The following is a 22954-nucleotide window of genomic DNA, read 5'->3' as shown; positions in this document are numbered from 1 at the left end:
AAGGATCCCACAAGCCAGAGGAGTGTTCTGCACTCCCTCACAGCCGTCCCACAGCACGCCCTGCCTGCAGCATTCCGTTGCTCTTTCACGGGATGCTCTGCTAAAGGATGCTTGGAGCGATGCTCAGAGCCTGTAGGAGGGACAGCCTGGCCAGCACGCCTCCGGTAACCGATAGCGCCTTCCTACTTGGCAGGTGGGTGCAAAAACTGACCATGAGCATTTCTGACGAGGAAGTTCCTCATGCTGGCAACCTACCTTTGAGATGGTCAGGCTGCCTTCATCAGGAGGTGGCATCGGCATGAAGGGCCAGGAGAGATCTAGTCCCCACCATCGGTACCACGCACTGCGGAGCAGTGACAGTGGTGTTCCCGTCCACAGCCCGTCTGGATCAGGGCCTGGCTGTAGCCCAGGCAGTTGCCCACCCAGACAACTTCCCTGTGCCCCCAGGCCTGCTCAGGGAGCTCTGTTTCGTGAAACTCTGTAAGCACATTAAAAATGCATGGGGAAATAGAAATCTAATCTTTCCGTTACAAGGCAAGTAATATTCCCCCCTTCTGTCTTTTACACGTGTGCACACATATATTCTATGAACAACTAAGTCAAAATTAGTCTTCGGCTTACTGCTACGTATCTGTCTGTAAAATATCTTTTTAACTGATGAGGATTTACAACCTGCGTTCATAGCACTGAGTGGAAGTAGCTATGGCTGTCTGATGTTTTTGAACATGTTCCGTATCTGATCCGTTGGCATGATTATAGCATCCTAATGTATTTTGCGTTTTCCATGGCTGTAAGTTACAATCCATTCCTCTTGGCAAAAGACTCTAGCTTCTAACTTGTCCTACTGGCTATGGAAGGGGGGTGCAAATTTCTGTAAAAATCCCCTCCCAAGTGGAGGGATTGTCAGAATCACTGCTTGACAGCTACCAGAGCTAATAGGTCCTTGAGAAGTTAACATACTGATGGTTAGTATTACTGCTCAAAAAATATCTTCTTAGACAGCTTTGGCTCCAAAATCACACTTCCCTTTGAAACTGTGAAAGACAAGCCTAAGCAAAAGTCTGGAGCTTAAAGCTCACCGAGGGTACAGTCGTGGGGCAGCTGCTGATATTTCTTCCAGGTTTTGTTAAGCCCTGGCAATGCACAAACATTCAAAGGCCTGTCTGATAAGAAAGGCTCTGGTCTGTTCCTATTCAGTGGCATTAATAAGCAGGAGAGACAGGGAATTGCTCTGAAGTGAAAAGCAGACTTGGAATTTTCCTGCAGCAGGAAATAAAGGAATAGGTTGTTTCGGAAGATAGTGGGTTGTCCCAGCATCGCATATTGGCTTTGTAGGATAAAAAGCCAGTGGCCTGCTGTATTTTGGACCCATACCCTCTTTGGTATGTCTCTGTTAAGAAGTTCTCCAGAGGGTAATCGCTATAAATACTGAAATTGCAGATGAAGTTTTTTGCTTAGACATCCCTTGCCAGGGAATAAGATGCTGCTGCCTTTATACTTGAAAATGATCTTTTTTTTTCTGATACTATTGAAACAAAAGATAGCCTTGAAGGGTCTTTTAGTAAGCAGCCATCTAAAAAATATGGAAATATGATTATCCCTCACCATATTCTTATTCCATATTTTTAAGAGTAGTAGTAGTTAGTTAGAGGAATCCAGAGACCAATAGTACAGGTGATATAGGGGAGATTTCCTATGCAAAGCTCTGATTTTCCAGGATGTAAGAGATTGCTTCTGAGGGTACTATATAAAATTTATTGGGAAAATTCCCTATTTTTGTGGCAGAATTTGTTCCTCCACAAGAGTATATTCAGTGCAACATAGGAATCTTCAAGTCCCCAGCCAGGATGCAGTATTACACTAACAGCTTCTTTATGAATTAAAGAGGAAAACATATTGAAGGTCCTGAGCTGCTATTTTCATTTCCTTTTCCTTTTACCATACCCCCAGGCTTTCAGGATTTTAGGTTAAGTCTTGTTAAAAATGCCTTAGAAAGCACCTACAAAATTCCCTTCAAAGCAGCAAATCAGTTGGGGCAGGTAAGGAATAATAACGTGAGGGTTTCAGTTCAGCTGGAAGCTGCTGAAGATTTCAATTGCCAAAGTCACAGAAAGGAAAGAAGTGGCATTGTCCGTAATCAGTGCGCCATTTTAATATGATAATTCCTATATTTTGTTTTTAGCTACAGTCTTGCTTGTTTTACATGCCAAAGGATTAAACACATATGAATAGGACTAATCCACCCTTGTGAACAAGGAACATCACAACAAACAACAGTTTTCTATGGCAGAGGTTCTCAAGTGCAGGTTTAATTCCTCCTAATGACAAGTTGGAGAGCAGCAGGGAATGTTGAGCAGCCAGGCTCTTGCTCTTAAATCAAGCACAGGCCTGCCAAATTTCACTTGTCTGGAGGAAGAATCTCTGATCCTGCAGTACTGCATAAGCTTTTTACAAACACCTTCGATCTGGCCAAGAGGCCTTTCACCTTGTGGGTACTGGTTTCGCTTAGACCATTTCACTTCCCTCTTGGGCCCCAGGGAGAGCTCCCTCCTTCACATCTCCATGGGAATTTACAAGCAACCAAAATTTCCACCTGAAGCACAGAACAGTTTTTCAGAAGGATGTGATTACTGGTCTATGCTCTATGTGTCTCCAGGGGCTGCAGCAGCTTGCTCCCAGGAGCACTAAGCTACAAAGTGCATGTTACAGTGTTGTCAGGAAAGCGGACTGCATTAATTTTCCTTACAGATATCTTCTGTGGTGGCCGGCTGAGCAGGAGTTAACCACTGTCCTCTTTTCTGCCTTTGCTGGCTGGAGTCACTGGCATCCCATCTGGTCCAGGCTGTCCTCAGCCCTTCCCGGCCGTCTCTGGGGAAGGCACTACAATACCCAGGAATTTTAACAATCCTAAACAGATTGGGGGCCACATATGGAGCAAAATGATTAGATTATAAGAAATCCAATCACATTTGCTGCCCCGGCCTTATATTTGTAAGCATTCAGGATCAGGCTTTCTGCTCAATTACGAATATTTTACATGCAGCAGAGATAATGTTATTATGTTCATCTCTCCATTTTGTCCCCACAGGAATAGTATCCATTTTAATGTTTGATTGTAGGAATTTAATGAATAAGTTAACATTACATCTAATAAAATCTGCCACTTTTGTCATAAATTGTCATAGCGACCTACTGTTCATGACAGTCATATTTATACTATACAGAAGAAGGAATACAAAACATACTCATACGTGTATCCAGAAGGGGAAAAATAATCTCTGTGCCTTGTTAATTCTGCCTTGTTTATTCTAATGTGTGTGTGTGTGTGTGTGTGTGTGTGTGTTTTTCCTGTGCAATTAAAAAGAGTTCATTTTTGTGAAATAATTTTTTAGCAAAAAATCTTCATTGAGCAAATCCCTCCAAATGTGAAGCATAAGTATAAAAAATGAATAGAAAATCATGGAGCTCATCCTCCAGCCATATCATCCTTCATCTCTTGCTATCACCCTCCCTTGTGACACATAACAGCCCTTACTGTGACTTAGTTTGCTGCAGCAGCCACGAAATCCTGTCTCCTCTTCTAGCATCCCTGCCCCAGCACAGAGCAGCAAGCAGGAATTTGGAGCTCTTGTGCAGGAATGTTTTTGGCTTTTAATAGGCTTCATGGACATTTGTCTGGTGTTGAGTGAAGTCCCCAGAGATGGCAGAAGAGAATGGAGGTAGACTGGGCATGGAAATCCACATTTGTACCCATGTGAGTGCCCTCCAGACCAGCCTATTGATTGTCTCTGCACTCCTCTGCTGTGGGCTCCTTCACAGCTCCAGCCCCTTGAGCATCGTGCCTCCTCAGCCTGTAATTCAGCCCAGCAGTCTCCTCCACCCCTCTGATCGCCTGCTGTCCCTCTCTGATCTTTATGTGGGATCGATAAATGCGCACACCAGGCAGGAATACAGGTCCTTGCAAAGTTGCAGAGGGTCTTGTAAAGCCAACACAGCTTTTTGTCCAGAAGCAAGCCTAAAAGGTCACAAACTAGCAAAAGGGCTCCGCAGGGAATTCTCTTAGTGGAAATGCAGAGCTGGCGGAGCTGGCTCTCTTCGTTTTCCTTCCCACAGACCAGAAGTTTTGCCTCGGGTGAATTTTCCACTTAGAAAAGTTGATTATAAAAATTGTCTTGCTAATTCTTCTCCCGACATCTTGGGTAAGATGTTAAGTCCTCAACAGCCCCTGAAGGAAGCTGTCTGCCAGGCTGCTGAAAGCAGGGATTGCTGTACTAGGGCTGCCTAATAACCACGGAGTGCTTTATCTTGTCTCTGGCACTGGTCTGCAGCAGGAGTCCTAGCTTTTTGCTGTAGCACGGTAGCACACCTAAGACCAGCGATTAAGAGCAGTGGCTGGAGCCAGCTAATGCTTCAGAGTCTCCAGGAAAGTTGCACTGTTGATTTTTTTTTTTAAACATGACTGCTCTAAATTTACAAGCTATTTTATGGACTCATTAATTTTTCACAGGGGAAAGATAAATGAGTGGCTGGAGAGGAGCTCAGAATACGGGCTATTTATGCTTAATTTATAAATTATGAACTTGAAAGCTGACACTTTATGGTGCTTGGTATCATTTCATAATGAAATGGAATGAATCACTCTGCTTCTATGCGGGCTCTGGTGTAACATCCACATCTGCACCGCCAGGCAGTTTTTGACAGCAGTGGCTGAGCACTGCTCAGCCTGTGGCTGGCAGAGGGGTTTCCTTTGCAATCATCTCAGCTCATTTTCCTTGCACTTCCTCCCACTTTCCTGTGGCAGATGCGTGGCCCCCTTGCTCTGCAGCTTGCAGGTTACCCATTAGAGTCCAGGCATGGTCTGGGTAGACACCGTGACCCTGCTCTGACTTCAGAACCCAGTGGCTTCATCTCCATACCCAAGGAAGCGTGAGTCAGGCTCACTCACCCTGCTGTGACTCTGCCAAATCACTCCTTGAGGTTTCTGCAGCACGAGGGGGAACTAGGGAAATCTAAGGCAGCTCCAATGGCACATTCATTCTGATTACGTGAGGTATCTGGGACAGGGATAAGAGAACTTGCCCCTTCTGTGTGCCTGCTGTATTCAGGTGCCCCCGAGTCTCCATGGGCAAACTCCTGGACTCCTGGAGGGGCCTCTGAAGAGTCCTACGACAGGAGCAAGAGCAGTGATGGCACCACAAAGACAGAAGTGCAGAGGATCTGGGGAAATCCCACCATTTACATGATGCTTACAGGACTTGGATTGCACTGAATCAGATGCAAATGTGTGCAAAGAAAGCGCAGCCAAAAGCTCATGTGGGACTAATTCAATATTCTCCCTTCACTGACACTGCTGCTTGCGTGTCAGTCTGCCTTAAAATACTGTTCCTGACGTTAGATTAGCTCCGGTGTTTTCCAGCATTTTGGATTTATTCCTGACACTGGCCTCATTTATTTTACCACTTGGCCAGTGGCCATTTCTTGCCGAGCCTTGTCTCTAGATTTCGGCATGAAATGAAATTTCACCACCTCGTTAGCCCTCCCTGCTGGCACACAGCCTCCCAGGGCGCTGCTCCGAGTGGGAGCAGCCTGAGAAGCTGGTCCCATAGGCGCTGGCCCGCACTGCCAGCCCTGCTCACGGGCAGCGTCTCGGCTCTTGCTGGGACACAGGGCTGGCAGCATGGTGATTTGCCTCCCCATATCTCAAGTCCCTCTTCCCCCTGATGATATGCTTTGGAAAGGCCTCAGCACTTAGGGTAACCTGTTGTCCTTGGCTTCCAGCTGTCCCACGGATCGCTGCAGTAGTCCCTCACCAGGGAAGTGGGGTGGCCAGGCCAGCCCCAGGCTGGCTCGCTGGGCGGGCTTCAAGCCACCCTTTGTGCCGTGATGTGCCCTCCCTGGCTTCTTGCTCCTGTATCTGAGGATCTTCTGGGGATTCCAGTGGTGCCAAACCTTTTCAGGCCGAAGTCTCCCCAAAGGTCTCAAGAACAGGTTGTCACCAGAAATCCCTGAGCTTTCCTCCTCTATCCATGAGGTTCTGTGGGTTTCACTTAATGCTCTATTGTTCTTTCCCTACATGAAATTGCTCTGGTCTTGGGTCAGACTTGATTTTAATTGGTGTCTAGTATCAGGACTGTATTAAGAAAAAGTTGTTGTGACATTGGCAGAGCCTTGGCATCTGTATATGCATCTGGATTGTGCGTCAATTCACATCTTCTGGTACTTCCCTTGAGCGATTATTAGAAACGCTTGTGGCTGGATCTCACTAGCCATAAAACAGGCCTTCCATCAGCACAGCCTACCTGTGCGACAAGAGGCAGAAGCATTAGGCTTTGACAAGCCCTGCCCCGAACCTTCATGCACAGGCTGTTCATGTCTGAGCGCTGGTTCTCCCCCGGGCTGTGGGCCCTCATTTTCTGGCTGTTGTGTTACACACAGCTCGAGCGAGGAGGGAAGTGGGGGCCATGTCTGACGCTTCAGCAAGGGAAAAAGAATTGTCTTTGGAGACAAAACGGAGCAGAGGAGGCAGGAGGCGTTTAATTCTCACAGCAGAAGCTGTGCTTGGAGGAGTCACAAGGCAGGGTCAGGAAGTGTCTCTTCCCCACACCGACTGCCTTTCTCTCCAAACGCAGTGAGGCGCAGAGCAATGGGGCTGCAGCTCCAGATGGCAGGGCAGCGACACAGACAGCAGTGCTGGGGGAGAGACACGAGCGTGTCCGGAGAGCGTGGGGGTGAGCTGGTGAATAGCGATCTGGGGGGTCAGGCCAGGAGGGAGAGGGAAGAGCCACACCATTTTAGCTCCAGGTCAGCGCCTCCACAGGCTGGGCCCTGGCAGCTAGGGGAGTGCCTCTCCTATTTCCATTTTTATGACGTGGGTTTCCCAGATTTTCTTGGCTGGAGCAACGTGCACGAATGTGTTACCTGTTTTGTTAGCCTCTGCAACCTCGTACTGCGTAGGCCAAAGAATAAAAACATGTTCTGCCCTCACCTGGCTCCTGGGATGAGTTTGTTTGTCTGACATACGGTAACCCAGATTTATATTTCTGATCTATGCTAATAAATCCCTTTTTCATGGGGGAAGAATCAGGGAATGGGAACTTTGAACAAGGGACAAGGAACTGCTGGGAAAGCAAACATTGGTAAGTGCCTGCACTGGGAAGACACCTTTCTAAACAAAATTGCTCCCAGAGCTATTGTCAGGGAAGCAACAGTCAATTCCTAAAGGAATTAATCTCCTCATAATCGCCTGTGATGAGTGTCTTTATCATACTAGCTGAGTGATTGCACTGCTGTCAGCAAGGGATTACTGTTAATTGATTAAAATGTTGTTTCGCTGCGGTATGCACCTGACTTATTATCCGAGGGAGGGAAAAAGCCTTGGCTCAGAGAGAGGAGCTAAAAAAGTTGGGGGAGAAAGGAGGGAAGGAAAGTAGATTTTCCCCAAAGGATCTACTTAGAAATATAAAGCAGATTGTCAGAAAAAATGCATTCAAAGGAATAGTGTCTCTCAACCATCATATTTCAACTATAAGACCACAAGGAAATGAAATTCACCCTCCCACTCCAACACGCGAATCTGATCCAGCCATAGAAGGAAGCTGAACTGGGGAACGCACGTTGCACTCATATGAAAATGTGAGATCTAACAGCCAGCTAAGGAAAGTCAGCAGTCTAAGTGGTCACCAAATGAGACATTGTTTGGGCCAAGTTGGCTTTATTCCTGGTCTTCATAAGCCCACACAAGAGCTCTCTAGACTTTAGAGCAGATGATCGAGTTAGCTTTATTGTGCTCTTACAAGCAAGCCAACAATGGCTTTTCCAATTTTTTTTTCTCCTGTTTTGTTTTATTTTGTTTTGATTTCAAAACATGACTGTCACACCTTTCTGGAGTGAATCCTTTTTTTCCTCCCTTCACAACAACAATGAAAATGCTTGAGGGCCCCAGTCTGCAAGCACTGCTCCTGAACAAGTAACAAGGCTTCTCCCCGTGAAGTTATGCGCAGGGTAAGCAGTTACGAAGTTGAGCCTTTGGCCCAGAGAACCCATGCTGGCTTGGAAAGGTGCTAAGAACGCACTTGTAATTGCACAGTTAAAAAAGCCAATTAAAAAATGAATACCACAAACAGCACAGCTTAGTAAGAGCTGGGCCCCTTACCTTTGAGATAGAAATGCCACACGATTTCATCATTTCTACATAGCGGTTTAATGCCCAAAAGAGGCTGACAAATCTGTCAGTCTGACCACATATTTTCCACTTATTAAAATGAGATGTGTGTGACCATTTCTCCAAGCTGCTTTGGGAGTATCTACCTATTAAATTTCAACATAAAAGACTTCCGTTAGACTTTCCACTCCTCAAAAAACTCCTTTCCACGTTGGCAGCTCCCACAGGAGGATCTGAGACTGCAGCGACCTTCATTATTTGGAAAGCCTGAGGGACATACGTCCCCAGGACATACTGCGGTGCCAGTGGAGAGGTGCCAGACTTGCACGCTGGGTGATCACAAGCACACTGCTCACAGCATCGTCGCTTCATGTGGCCCCACACCGGAGGAGCAGGCTGAGCGCTTTCACAGAGGCTGAACTTGACCCTGAGGAGCAGCTTTGTTCTTCTTGGCCAGAAGTGCCCGAAAGCTATGCAGGGAAAGCACAGGTGCAGATGATATTAATGCTCAGAAGGGGAGATTGCTGTGATAACTTGGTGAAAAACCTGTGCCATCTGAGCTCCCCCACTGTAAACCATACTGCAAAGAGGTTTTTGACGGCAAAGAGTGGCTCGGAAATCTTAGCTTCCCTCCCCGACCACGCCTGCCAGCTCGTGGCCTGCACTCTGCTGGCACGTCCACATTCCTTCCTGTTAAACAGGGAGGGAAAAGAGCGGAAGCTGGTAGGAAAGAGTGGCAGAAGCTACCTGCTAGGATAGGTCGAACGTGAAATGTGGCTTGTGGGATGTGCTAAGAGCCTTCTCTGAAAGTAGGGGATAAACGTCTTCTGTGTAAAGTCACCAACATTGGCCGAGCTGCTGCAGATCCAGACCTCAGCTGTTGTCAGGTTCTTTTTGCTGATGCAGACCAAGCGCTAGTGAGGGAAGTGCCCTCATTTTATTACACAAACAGCAATACATATCATTTTTTAAATACTCAGATACAAAGGCTTCAAGCTGTGCATGCTTTTAAGGTCCTCTTACAGACCTTTGTCTAATAAAAATCTGTTTGGCTTTTGTTGCTGTTTTCTTTTACTTATTTAGAGGAGAAAAAGCCTGCTTTCACCTTGATGGCCTCCCCTGGCTTTTGCTTCCATGGGCAACTGGGTATGAAAACTGGGATAGCATACCATTAGCTGGTCAAAACAGAAGACATCTGATACTATGTTGGTTGCATTCCCTTTGAGACTTACCTTGTTCTTCCACTTTCCCGTTCTTTCTATGTGTTCCCACCCCCATTCATTTCAGTTCATACCCATCACTGGGAGACTGCATTGAGTTGAGTGTGCTTTGGGTGGGCCCTGTACACACAGACACAGACACACACAGACACAGACACACAGACACACAGACACACACACACACACACACACACACACGAAAACATAGCCTCGGGCAGTCCTGCCCACAATTCCCTGCAACAAAATCTGTGAAGATGACAGTTCCTTGTGAAGAACATTTAGCACCATAGTGGGGTTTCCAGTTTTCTCCCTATTTCTATTGTTATCTCCACTGTTAACTCAGACTATCATTCTGGGCAGGTGTGTGTCTTTGGTCCGCCCCTTCTGTTCAGTGGGCAATACAATACTTCTGCCTTCTCACTAAACCCTGTGTCGGAAGATTAAAGAAAGTTTGAGAAATCCTTGTAAACCCTGGCAAAAATACAAACTGTTATAGGTGCCAGAAATGAAAAACAGTGAAATAACCATCTGGAAATAATAGTAATAATTCCACAGAAACATAAAAGCATAACTTATGATATTCATAGCATGGCTGAAAATGCTTATCTTTTCCCTATGTTGAAATACCAATTTCTGAAGCATATGCAAAGAAGTTAGGCTGCAGTTTGATAGGATGTGCTGCCCTGAAAATTTTGCTATCAAGCACATCTTAAATTGAGTGATGACTGCTGCATAGTGACATTGCCTCTATTTCTGTCCATCAGTAATAGACAGCAGGCACCTGTGAGAGATGGTATATCGGCTTCTTAATTGCATTGTAATGTATATAGAGTTTCTGCAGCACAGATTAGGACACTATCTGTGACCTTGAGAGTCCTGAGACAGCATGTTTTAATACTACTTTTTGCAGGAGGTGATATCTTCAACCTCAGCCTTAACCCTGGTAGTCCTTTACTTCAGCACCTGGTAGGACTTTGAGACAGACAGGCAATGATGAAGACTTCACCAGTTGATTTACAAGCCTCAGATGTAGCCCTCTGACCTGAAGTGAGGAGAAGTCTTTCTGAGGAGAAGGCCCAAGCTGTGGTGGCTCTGGGTACACTGGAGAGGCAAATTTGGTACCTGCTCCTCCAGCCTGTCATTCAAAAGATTTGAGCCTACCTTCTTGCTTTACCATCTGTGTCTTTGTATTTTAGGAAGAAGAGATGCCCTCCTTGCAGAGCTCCCATGAACCAAAGGCCAAAATATCCAACAGAGTGACTCATGTGCCTCTCTGTCACAGGTATAAAAAAGAGGAAACCCTTATTAATGGGAATTTAATTTATATTATGTGTCCCACCTACCCAATGCTCTTGCAAACTGAAGAACAGGTGAATTTATAACGCTGGAAAGGAGCCATGCTAGGCATGATAGATACATTATCATAATTAGAAACAAGAATAAATGTAATAGAATGAAATAACAATACTTCCAATTTAAATGGAGATACCAGCTCTATCCAAGCAGTCCTGAAGAAATACATGGTATGCAACATAAGTACATAGTATTCAACATATGCAACTGCACTAAGCAGTTCAGGGAGGAATTCTTCATTCTTGTGTCTCCAGTCCTGGAGCCTTTGGGAAGCACGCTCTCCTCTCCACTGAGGGTAAAAAATTCCTCTCTTTAGACAGGAATGAAAGCTTGCACACTTAGTGACGCCACTTGTTTCACCGAGCGGACATAAATGAGAGCATAGGTTGCCTGTCTCCCTCATGCATTAGTTTTGAGAATTCAACTATGTGAGCACGCAGCTCCTCCTACATTTAAATCAACTGTTCTGTTTGCAGATCATGACCCTCTTGTCCTTTCTGCATTGCTAAATGGGGCAGGGTGGGGTGAGGATCTAACTGGGACCCAATGTGCTGTGAATGTGCACTTTTGTGGGGAGTCAGCTGGGAGAAGTTGAGTCACTGATCTCATTTTCAGAAGACAGCGGATTAAACAGAAGGAAAGACTGTTTCCTTAAGACTGACATTTACAAGTATATGAATGCACTCTGAAGTGAATGATAATCTGTTAATCTACGGCTACCTGTGGTTTGTCTCAGAACACTTTTCAATGTTATCTGAGATGCATTATTATCTGAGGTGGGCTGGTTGACAGATTTGTACTGCACAGCTTGTCAGCTTGTTGTGGAGTGTCCATTTAGGTTTTTGCATTTATTCTCCATATTTGTTCACTGCTAAACCACATTGCCACCATTCAGAAGTCAGATGATGCCAAAAAAGAGAGATTTCCTCAGTTCCCTGACCTCCACTGACATCCTGAATTTCTCTACTGTGTTTCCAAACAGGTCCTCAGCTCTTAGGTCTTTTTTGCTGACCTCAGATGAGCAATCTGATCTGATCACAAGTAAGATCTTCATTTTGGGCATGCCTGAGTGCACGTTGCACCACAAAGTCTTAAATTCAGGCTGTAGGTTCCCAACATTTTTTTCTCTCTCATTCTGAAGTGAGCAGGAGAGAAATGGTTGATTGTTTCCTGGGACTTGTAGAGCTCCCAGTGAGTGGCTGAAAGGTCATCATTTAGTTCAGGACAAACTGCCTCTGGGCAGTTTTGGTAATAGACAGAAATGCAGACAGTCAAATGGGTACTTGTCCTGGGTAAGAACAGCTGATAATAATGGCTGATCCTTTCTTTAACACCACTACATTTATTTTTTTATAATACTGTGAAGAACTATGACAAAATAATTTCTCTAGAAGAATGCAATTTGATAAAGGTATAAATGGAATATAAAGGTACAAGTGGAAGCATTGATCTACAAGGTGAATTACAATATTATTAAAAAATCAATGAGTAATTGAAACTGCAAAATACTGGTAGTTTAGCATCACTCTGAAGAGTTAATAGCACTTTTCAAAACATCCAGACTATTCAAGTAGGATACAAAATGTGTGAGGGGTTAAATTACAGGGCATCTCACTTTCCTGATGTCTGGTAATGGAAAATAGAGCCTTTCAACTCCGGGTAACTTTGGGATCTACTAATATGACTGAGAGTTATGACTTCCCTCTGTGAAATAGTGTAAGTCTTCTTCTCCAGATGAAAGATCTCTCTCCCTCTGTCTATCTTCTCCTCCCCCAATGTACCTCTCATATAATCAGGTTTTGGTACTTCTGATGGGGAGAGTATACAAATGTCTCACCAGCACAGTGAGAGGCTGTGTACAACCTTCTGCCACGCCAGGGATGGAAAAGGGCACAAGGAGGTCATGCAAACTGGATGAAAATCTTATCCTGAGAGATCTGAAAGGATGATCTTGTATAAATATATTTAAAATAGTTTTGAAAGTGCTTTTTAAATACTGAGGCTATGCAGTCTTACTGCATTGAGTGACTAAAACCTAAGCAACTGTACTGCTTATACTCTGTGTGGAAATGAAACTGCTATACAGAGCAGTTTCTTCCTGGCAGCATGGGAAAAGAGTTGTCACTGTCTTGCAGCATCTATTGGCAGTACATTTGTCACATCTTCATTTGCTGGGGCTGCTCTGTGGATGAACACAGGATATCCATCTGCAGTGCTGCCAATCAATAATTTTCATCAACATTCACTTAATTTTTACTGTAGAAAACAATAACACTGCACCAGGAGATAAGGACAAGGCAGTGTCTGAGACAGCTTGGCATGTTTTGATATTATCTCTCTATCACTGCTGTTCTGAGATTTTCAAATGAGCTCAAGTCAACACAGCCTATATTATACAAAGACACACAAGGTATCTGGAGAGTTCACTTGTCGTTCTGCTGGACAGCAAGACTGCCACCTTTTGTAAAGAAGCTACTCCTTGGGCAGGGTCTCTGCAGCAATGAACAGCTGCGATGAGCTCAAGCTGCTGGACAACTTACATATTTACAATTGTGGTTGGGTCAGACCCCACCAACTGCAATCATGAGGAAAGCCAGTATAAATCCGTTTTTTATTTAAGCAGAAATAAAAATCAAAGAACAGACGTGAGGTAGTGGACAAAGAAGAATTCTAAGGTTGTCCCACTGAGGTAACATCAGCACTGCTTGCTGGGTTAAGGAGCACCAGTTTTACCCTTGTGCTACTGTACCAGAGATTGTGTTGCTGACAGGTCTCCTGTCAGTTGTTCTTACTCTTTGGGCCATGAAATAGAGCCAGAGTTGTTTTCCTTCCTTTCAGAGTATATACTGGAAGTTTCTAGAGCAGGTTCTGGCAACCCCTAGCACACCCGTGGCCTCAGTGGATCTGGCACTGTTAGACCATGCACCGTAATGAGCCCAGAGCACTTTCCGTGGCTCAGCCTGCACTGCGCCCACGGGATACCAGGACAATTCTTTGACTTGCCTCTTGATGGTGAATTTCTCTTTAATGAAACCCGTCAGTGGGCTGCTAGGTTGTTCTCACCAGAATGCTCTCACTGAAGCCTAGTACAAATGCCATAGCCTAGCGTGGTACAGGAGGGCTTGACGTGCCATATTCTCTTGGGTGCTATCACGACACTAGCTGTCAGGGTCCAAAGGGCACTAGTAGTTCTTAACAGCCTTGCCCAGCCCCACCTGGGGGCTCCACCTGCAGCCCCTGCCTGTGGGCTCAGGAGCTCTATTTAAGTTCAGCCCTGGGCTTTCACTCTTAGGTAGAGCTGTGTTGTATGGTGCTGGTCCCCAGGTTGCCTCTGCTTGTGCCTGGTGGTACTGTGGTGCTCTAGCCATGTGGGCTGACTTCCTGGCTTGGCTTAGGACCTGACCCATCACCATGAGCTTGCTTGATCTGGCCTGCTTTGCTCAGGTACTGTGGGAGGGGGCCTGGCTGGTGAGCCCCCTGCCCTGCTGGCTCTGTTGCTGTGTCTGTTTCCCTGCCCATTAGGGAACAACCAGTCCTTGCTGCTTTCTGACATTAGCAGAAGTGCTAAAGGGCCCCTGGGATAATCTTTAGGGTCGAGAGCTAAATTCTTATAGAGATCCCCATGCCCTATCTGGGTGGGAAGCCTGTTGCATCCAATTTGGGTTCTTGTACTCAGTGAGGTTGTGTTCTTTGGTCTTCTGGCACCTCCTTGGTGCTGGTCCTGGTGTTTGTCCAACCACCTGCTGCAGCAGGGAGAGGCAGCTGGGGCTGGTAAAGCTAATCTTATAACTCTGCAGCATCCTTTGCATTGGCAGCCAACCAGCCACCTCAAGCTTGGCACGTGCAGTGAGGGAGAACTAACCTGGAGCCTCCTGCTTGGCCTCTGTATGTTAGTGTTTCCTGTCAGGGCAGCAAGGGACATGGACAGCTGGCAAAAGGGATGCAGGCAGGGCAATGGCCTTGGCAGGCTGTTTTTTCCCAAAAGGCCAGGAGCCAGCCTCTGCTCTCAGATACACATGATTTCCAGTGGGATCAACAGCAAAAACTGAAGGTAAGGTGAAGCCCCATACAGCAGATGCAGTGCCGTGATCAAAAGCAAAGTAGGAGTTAAAGTTGATATTCAACTTGTCAAATTACCTCAGCTGAAAGTAATTTTGCAGGGACTGCACAAACACAGCAAGTAGGGATCCTGCAAGTGAATTTGAATTACTTGAGAAGTGCTCAACAAGCCTCTATCTGTTTTTGCTTTTTGAATCTTATTTTTAAATTGCCTGTGTTGGCTGTATGCTTCTTATTTTGGGTGTGTACTCTGTAATTGGGAGAGAAGGGTCAGAATCCTGGCTCTTAAGTGAAGGCAGATGCCCCTTTTGCTTGTTGCCTTTAAAATTTTCTTAAAGTGGGATAATGTTTCTGCATGGAGCTATTCAGTGTTATTTGATGGAAAGGATGAAAGTAGTGCCAAATATCAGCTTTGAGTATAATAGCACCTTTGAATAGGGATTAGACTCCTGAGTTCATTTCTCTTCCTTCTTTCCTTTCAGGCTTGTTCAGACAGCTACACGATTTCTCCTATAAATTTGCAACTTTTTCTAGAAAACAATTTTAAACAAGCAAATGTTATCACCACACATGAATATTTGCAATTCAGATGCCACAGGATGGATATTCATATCAAGTGTTTGCGTATTCATCCCTCATGAGAACTAACATCACATGGCTTATTTGAATCATCCCAAACAATCAAATTGGCTTAATCAGTAAAAATTACATAATTATATCTACTGTGGCTTATAATTAAAGGATGAATGTTGGAAAGAAGCTCCCACAAAGCCTGTGGTGAGGAGAGCTGTAGAGGAGGTGCAGTCTGCAGCACCTGTTCTGGTGTGCTGGGTCTGCCACTGGGTGCAGGGAGATGGGAGCACGGTCCTGCAGCTGGAAATGCTTTATTTACTGTGCCCTGATGTGCATCCAGCTTTGAGTCCTGTTTCTTCTTAATTGCATTATGCTGTAAGTCACACAGTGTAAATGATTAATTAGCTTGAATTGTCATTTGGACAGGGTTTGTCCTGGATGGCTCAGGCTGGAGCTGCACACACAGCTCTGGTTTCTGAGGGAGTCATGATTCAAAGCCAAGTGCAGGCAGGGAACATGAAAGGTCCCAAAACAAGTATGCAACTCAGGACAGAAAGAAGAACTCAGGTGTTCTTTAGATAAGTGTGCCAAAAAACAACTGTGCAGCATCCTTCGAACCCTGATGGACCTGGGAGGAAGGGGAGGTGTTGCTGGGCTGCCCACACTCCTGGCAGGGTAGGCCAGCCTACTCCTGTAGGATGGGCAAGAGAGCACTTTGTATCCCCCTGTGCCCTCCAGGGTGGCTGTGCTGCTCCCTCAGGGAGTGGGCACCCAGAGACTGCCCAGAGGAGAACTGGTGCTCACTGCTTCACTGGAGACCCCAGCCTCGCTTCTGAAACTGGTGTGTAACTCTGTGTGGGCGATGAAGACTGACTGCGGACACAGGTAACAGGCAGAGGTTTTTCAGTCTTCACAGGAGAAGAGCAAAGAGCTTTCCTGGATGTCCCAGTGGTCATGTCCTGTGTCTCTATCAAACACAAAGCTTTCCCAAGCCCTGCTGCCTGGATTTCTTATTTCACTTTAGTGTTTTTGTTGCAGGAAGGGTAGAGGGGGAGTAGCTCGGACCTTCTCGAATCCCTCAATCTTTCTTGTTAGAGATTCACTGAAGAAACTTGTGCCCTGAGCTACTGCAATTGCCTTTCACCTCCTACTCCACCATCTCTTTGGCAATATATCCACACAGACTGATCCCTGCAGGGACCTCTCACTTGCTCCTGGAGCACGCTGCAACCCAAGGGCTGTTCCCATCTATCTGCTCTCACCAGTCCTACCCAGAGCCAGTCTCCAGGGCAGTTTCAGCTCCTCCGATATGTTTATGAATAAAAAAGCCCAACTACAAGTGGGAGATGGGCTTTCTTCTGCACTTTACACTGTGACCAGTTCATGGAAGGGCTCTCCTTTGGGCCAGACAAGGAACTGCACAAGACTGTGGTCTGTGCAATGCTGTCCCCAAGCTCCCTGTGCTAGCTGGCAATTGCACTCCACCTGCAAACAGCCCCACCAGCCCTGTGGTCCTTGCTCTGTGCTAATAAATGAATTGAAAAAATTGTCTGTTCATGGCTGATCTGTGCTCAAAGGGATGTGCTGCGTCAGATGATCCCTTATGAATTATTTGCCTGGCACTAATGGGAACGTAGCAGCAATGAATGGATAAATATGCCCTCTCCAGGAAAAAATTTGGTTCCTTAATGGAGATGCAAGGGAAGTCATTTATCCTTACTGTTTAAAATAAAAATTGCCTGATTGTTAGCAGTGATTTATTGGTTTTGCTTGGGTCCTACAAATGGAGTGGATTCAGAAGGTTAAACCCAGATGAGCTCATGCTGTTCAGCTGGATGATGTTAGGAGTTAATCCCTTTGCATGGTTCCCTGTTCTGTAATACCTCTCAAGCCTGATGATTGCAGCTGTATTTTAAAAGCTTTTTTAAAAGATAATCTGCTGGAAATGTGAAGCTGGTAGAAATAAAGAATAGTCTCTTCTTTCCATGGAAAAGACACAGTATTTTTTTCCACACTTAAATTTTTCTTTGAACTGACTTGCAAAACAGATTCAGGATTGATTAGAGCCTTCCAGTGATGCCTCGTGAAGTCAAATCTCTTTTGGAGATATAACTGGTAGCGGTTCCCACAACTGCTGTAGGTAATTACAGGTCTCCTTTGTAAATCTAATAACCTGCTTGTTTCATGGCTGCTAAGTAACTTTTGTTCCATGTGGTTTTTCTTTGCTTTGTGTTGCTGGCACTTAGGATGGCTGGCTTCTGGAGTCTTTGGGCTGCCATGTGTTTTAAGCGTAGCTTATCACCAACCAGACAATTTTATAGCCTTCCAGTTATGAGATTATCAAATATATGTATAAGAAATGTACCCTGTGGCCTGAAACTGTGTGCTCGGTTGACCTAGGGGTCCCAGCAGGGGTTATTTATTTGATTCCCATGCTAACAGAATGTTTTAGGGATTTGCTGCTTACATGTCAAATCCCCGTACTGGGTTTCTGAGCCATCCACCAAACAGTTGATCCACTCATCCAGGTTAACCTTCGTGTTCCCATCTGTGTCGCAGGGCTCAGAAATGGAAAGTGGATTGCAAATACCAGATGAGCTCTCTTTGAAGAATTGTGGGAACACTGCAGTGCCCGAAGTGTTTGCAACATGCCTCAGAGCTAAATATCAATTAAAGAAAGCTTTCTTCTGAAAGAAAGCCAGAGTGTTGCTAACTCTGGCTTGCTTTAATTCTCATGAGTTTTTTTCTACAGCTTCTGTGTAAAAAGCAAAAAGTCCATATGGTTGCAGAGAAACATTATCTAAGCAAATTCTAATAACTTAAAAATCAGAAAGCAGAGTAAAGGGCTTTGTATAGGTAAGCATGCGGTCCTTTTACGGACTGAGTTTAAATGCAGAACTGCAGCACACTGCTTTAGATGGCTCTCCTTAGTGAGAGACCAGACTGAGGCCAGCGAGGAAGAAGCTTTCTTTTCTGTAGAAATATTTGGTGTGTGAGCTGTTACTCAAAGCTCCTTATGGGCACATGCTCTTTGTGAAGAAATGAACCCTGCAGGCACACTGCAAGGGTGCTGCTTCCAAGATTTCTGTGATCTATAAGTCAGTCAAGTAATTGCGAGGGCCTGACTTTTGATTTAGGAATGCTTAGGCCTGCCAGTGCCAGGAATGAAGCAGAGAGTAATAGAAATGGGGTTTGGAAGGGAACTAAGTGATGAAGGAGAAACAGATGGAAGAAGAAAAAGCATGGTATTGTGCCATTTGTACTTTTCTTCTCAATTGGTATTTCTTTTTCACGTTTCCTTGATTCTTTTCCAACTCCTTCCTCTGCTCTCCTTTTCTGTTTCTCACCTGCTTAGGTTCAAATAAATGCTAGAAAACATTGGTCCTGTTTTTTATCTGTAGAAATATGTGGAAGAGATTAGAGTTCAAGGGACCTCAGTTCTAGGCTGGATTTTGTGACTAAAATAGATTATATTCTTGTCCAAATCTATGTACTGCTAATATTGGCTCTTCTGGTGTCAGAAAAGTTGGTCTTAAAGTTCCTGAATTTAGCTCAGTGGGGCCAAAAAGGAGGTTATCTGTGCTAGACATGCAATTTTGCTGCCTTATTTGATTGGAATAGTTCTCAAGGTGTAGTCTTTCAGTTTGCTCTCTCTGGTGTAGGCTGAAAAGCCTCCTAGTTGAGGCTGAACTACGACATGAAAAATATTTTGGCTCTCCACTATCCCTCTGATCTTTGGGAAATCTGATCTCAGTGCAGCTATTCACCAGAAACGCTTTGTGTCTCTCAGGAGTAGGAGAGGCAAGTCGTTCGTGTTTATAGCATCTGAGCATTTCAGGGAGGTGAGGAGCATACAAATACCCACGGAAACAGGCAAGTTTCTAGAGCAGTAATTTGTAAATACCCCTCTTATTTAGTGTATGATAGCTAGTAATTTGTGACTTGCTTGTAAATGAACACGGCTAGCGTCTGTTTAGTTTTCATATAAAGCAGCAGTAATAGGAACTGAGCCTAAACTAGGTTGTATCAAATGTCTGCCAGTGCTGTTGTCCATACTAGTGCTGGCCAGAGTTGTTTCTGTGGGCTCTTTTGTGAGGCACCTGCGTGTCACCACCCTAACAAGCCACTCAGCTTGTTCTCCGTATCTGATAATATAGCTTGCATTATCCCAAAGCCACTGTACAAATCAACTCAGTGAGATGGGAATCCAATATGTAAACTTCAGGTTGGTATTACAAGTGTTGGCAGGAAGATGGGTAGCTGAAGTCTGGCTCACCAGCGTTGTGCACCTAACTGGGTGGCTGTGCAAGTGCCTCTTGGAGGTATGAAACGTGTAGCTGAAGAGTCCCTGATGTTGTATATTTAGTTAAACGTGGAGCTGTAGGAGGTGCTGCTGCCTGCTGAGCACTCAGCACACCAGCTCTTTGTTTCAGACTTCAGCTGTACTTGGAAAAGGATGGGGAGTCCTCCAGGAGGTACCGTCTCATCCCATGTGCCTCTGGTAATGCACATGGAAATGAGATGCAGTGCATTTTAGAGTGGAAACAAAGAAGCACATCTGCAAAAGGAAGCAAAACTTTGTGCCTGCCCAGTTTAAAGAAATGATGTGTTGTTATTTAACTGGAGGGGATTCTCATATTAAGATTTACTGGGGAAAAAAGTTTCAGCAGGCTATGCCAGCGGAAGGCATAGGTAATAAAGTTTTCGCAGCTCTTGTTGGCCACGTTTGTGGTTTCTGTTATGAGCTGAGATGTGGACTCTGCTGCAATATCCCCAAAAGGGAAGGAAGAAATAAACCTAAAGCTTTTCTGCAATGCTTGAAGTTTAGATATATTCTATGTATCTTTAAAAATGAGAAATCAAGAGTGATGAAAAGATTGAGTTGTTCAAATCTTACTTCAACCATCATGCATTTTGGCTGCAGTTGTATTAATTTAAGTCCTTCTATAAACTTGGTTGAATAATGACTTCTTCAAAAGAAATAATGTTCCTCTAACTTGCTGGATTTCATGTATACTAGCAGAGCAGTGGATATGTGTGTACTTAGGTTGTGATCTTGAAAAAAATCTTTTGCCAACACCACTATTAAGAGTTTATAAAGGCACTAAGATATAGATTAAAGCAATGTCTCGGTTTACATACATGTTAAAAGACAAAGTGATGAGAAAATTTTAGTTAAGTTTCAGCACAAAGCTGGGTTAACTAGGATGTACTTCAAGTTTTTTATGCTAAGACCCAGATAAAATTACACAATAAGCTAGGACCAGCATTTTTGATGTTAAATGAGATGGAGAGGAACTCCTTGGAGTACTCAGATTTCAGTGCTTCCTAACAGCAAATTAAATACAGACTTGATAAATGCTATATCGTGCTAACAGGAAGAATCATTTAAAACCATGTAAGAGTACTTATGAGTTAACTAATTAACTAATGACTTGGGAAAAGGTGTGAATGTCACTGCATTGCCCAGCAAAGTTTGCGTGACAGGTTAAGAAATGTCAGGTGACCAGAATATGCAGGACTGAGCGTGTGGCAGAGGTTGCGCCCTTACCTGGGGCGATGGCCAGGCCTCAACGACCTGGGAGATGCATTAGGAAAGCTGGGACTGAATAAACTGGAAATGGACTCCAGAAGCTCTCACAATAAGCCTGTTACTGAAACAGGATTTTTAAGCAGATGAACAATAGAAAAATTTCTTCCTACCTCTCCTGTTTTTGCTCCATTATAATCTGGTTTCTTGTCTGAACACCCTGGAATAGAGCACAGATGTAACCTGGAGCTGGCAAGTGGCCTGGGCTGTTCAAGTCGCTGGGTTGCTGTTAGGTGGAGATTAGGTGGCCCAGAGAAGGATGAGTGCAGCCTCCCTGTGAGAACCCCTTATTGGCCAAATTCTGGTGTAGACACAGCGAGAGGGAAAACCAGAATCCTTCTGTGAAGGATCACGTTAGATCTGGGAGGCAACACTTAGCTGCCTGTGGTGGTCAGGAGCTTTCCAGAGTCTGGGGATAAAGGGTAAAAGAATAAATCTCCGAGGCTGTGACAAGGCCTTCACCTTGCTGCCTGCGGGAGCTTCTTCCTGGCTGGCAGAGCAGCTCCCAGGTACCTGCTGGTCCCAGCAAAGGCATCTCCTTCTCAAGACACTGCCTCAGAGCCCAGCTGGCTCCATGGTTGCTTTGGGCTTCAGCAATCACTGAGGTCATGACTGTTGCAAAACGCTGCTCCTATGACCTGTTTACAGCACAGCTCAAAGACTAGGTAGGTAATCAAAGCCACATCTTTGGGGTTTTAGCTCTGAGGACATGGTTTAACCCTGTCAGGCAGTGGTTTAAACTGTGGTGTACAATTTGGCAGCAATGCGCTTCCCTAATGCGGTCATGGTGGAGTATAAAAGCTGGTCACTTCTGTGTTAAATCTTCCTGTAATGCTTGCCTCTTCCCCTGCTTCCTGCCTCTGCTTCTGTGCTGATGGGAATTCCTGGTGAAGCGTTTTGATTTTCCTTCTCTAGAAGATGTACAGAAAAATGGATTGCATGTAATAACACCTGCATAGGCAGAGCTTTTTGATAGTAGAAAGCTGTCATTATACAATGGTGAGTGTCTGGCTTGTATGCCCCATCCTAACCTGGGGACAGCCTGTGAGCACACCTGCATTTGGGATTTTTGCTTGGCTTTCCTTACTTGACACAAGGGTCCCATGGCCTTGCTGCTTTTTGTGAGCCTGTAGAGCTTTTAGGAAAAGGAAATAGGAAAGAATGCAAGAGGACAGCATTGTCTTTACGTTTGCCCCTTTGAGCTGGGCATGATAATGGCAGGAGAGGAGAACTGGAGCCTTGGATCAGGAGCTGAGCTGATAACTGTGCTGCCCTGTTTGGTTGGTGACTCCCTCGTGACTCAAAGTGGTCCTCCTAGCAGTTTGTAGGGAGAGCTGAAGGTGAGGATACTGGTTAAAAGGAACTGCATAAAAGCATTTTTTTGGGCTTAGAAAGAAGCAGCCAACCTGGAGCAGAGCACAGGCTGAGAACAATTGCTCAGCGTTTACCTTAATCATGGTTTTGTGGTGCTGGACTAGAGCATAGAGATAACTATTAGGTCTGCTCAGCCATGCATGGGGGCCACTCTTCCTGTTCCCTGCTGCAAAACCTGGAGCAGATGCAGCCTGCCAGGTCTCCCATGTGCCAGGCAGGGGTGTCCCGACCCCGGAGGTGGCCAGGGTGCCGTCCCCTCCCAGCAGCGTGCCCCCAGAGCAGGACTGTGCCCCAGGTTGGGTTATGGTGCCATGCGGGTGCCTTCCTCCTCGGGCAGGAGGAGGAAGGAGCAGACAAGCACCGAAGGCTTTCACCGGTCTTTCCAGGTGACTAAGCACTAATTTTATTTTTGATGAAAGCTGATGCTAGGAAAGCAAATACGGCTGATGATGCATCTGGGAGAGTTTGTGTCACTTCCTGCACTGTGAAAACCTGCTTAGGCTCTGAGAGATGCATTGCCTTGTATTGATTTTCCTAGCTCGGGCTGAGTGTGCTTGTTAGCTTTCTCCCCGGTGACAAATTAGGTCATCCCTGCTGAAAGTCGGGATGGCTTTTCAGCATCTT

At 45.3% G+C, this 22954-nt stretch overlaps 1 protein-coding gene across 4 annotated transcripts in view; it reads left to right on the top strand.

Moving 5' to 3' along the window:
• Positions 1-22954, top strand: part of CCSER2 (coiled-coil serine rich protein 2) — a 151364-nt gene that overhangs the window by 17706 nt on the left and 110704 nt on the right. For all 4 annotated transcript variants that reach the window (XM_040563636.1, XM_040563643.1, XM_040563633.1 and 1 more), the window contains one exon: positions 10578-10663. The gene's annotated coding sequence lies outside the window, so the exon portion shown is untranslated. Of the gene's footprint in view, positions 1-10577; positions 10664-22954 lie in introns of those variants that run through there.

Source organism: Cygnus olor, chromosome 7 (assembly GCF_009769625.2).
Source record: "Cygnus olor isolate bCygOlo1 chromosome 7, bCygOlo1.pri.v2, whole genome shotgun sequence".
In the NCBI taxonomy this organism is placed as follows: Eukaryota; Metazoa; Chordata; class Aves; order Anseriformes; family Anatidae; genus Cygnus; species Cygnus olor.
Note: the sequence above shows the minus strand (reverse complement) of the source record. Positions and strands in the feature narration are given on the sequence as shown.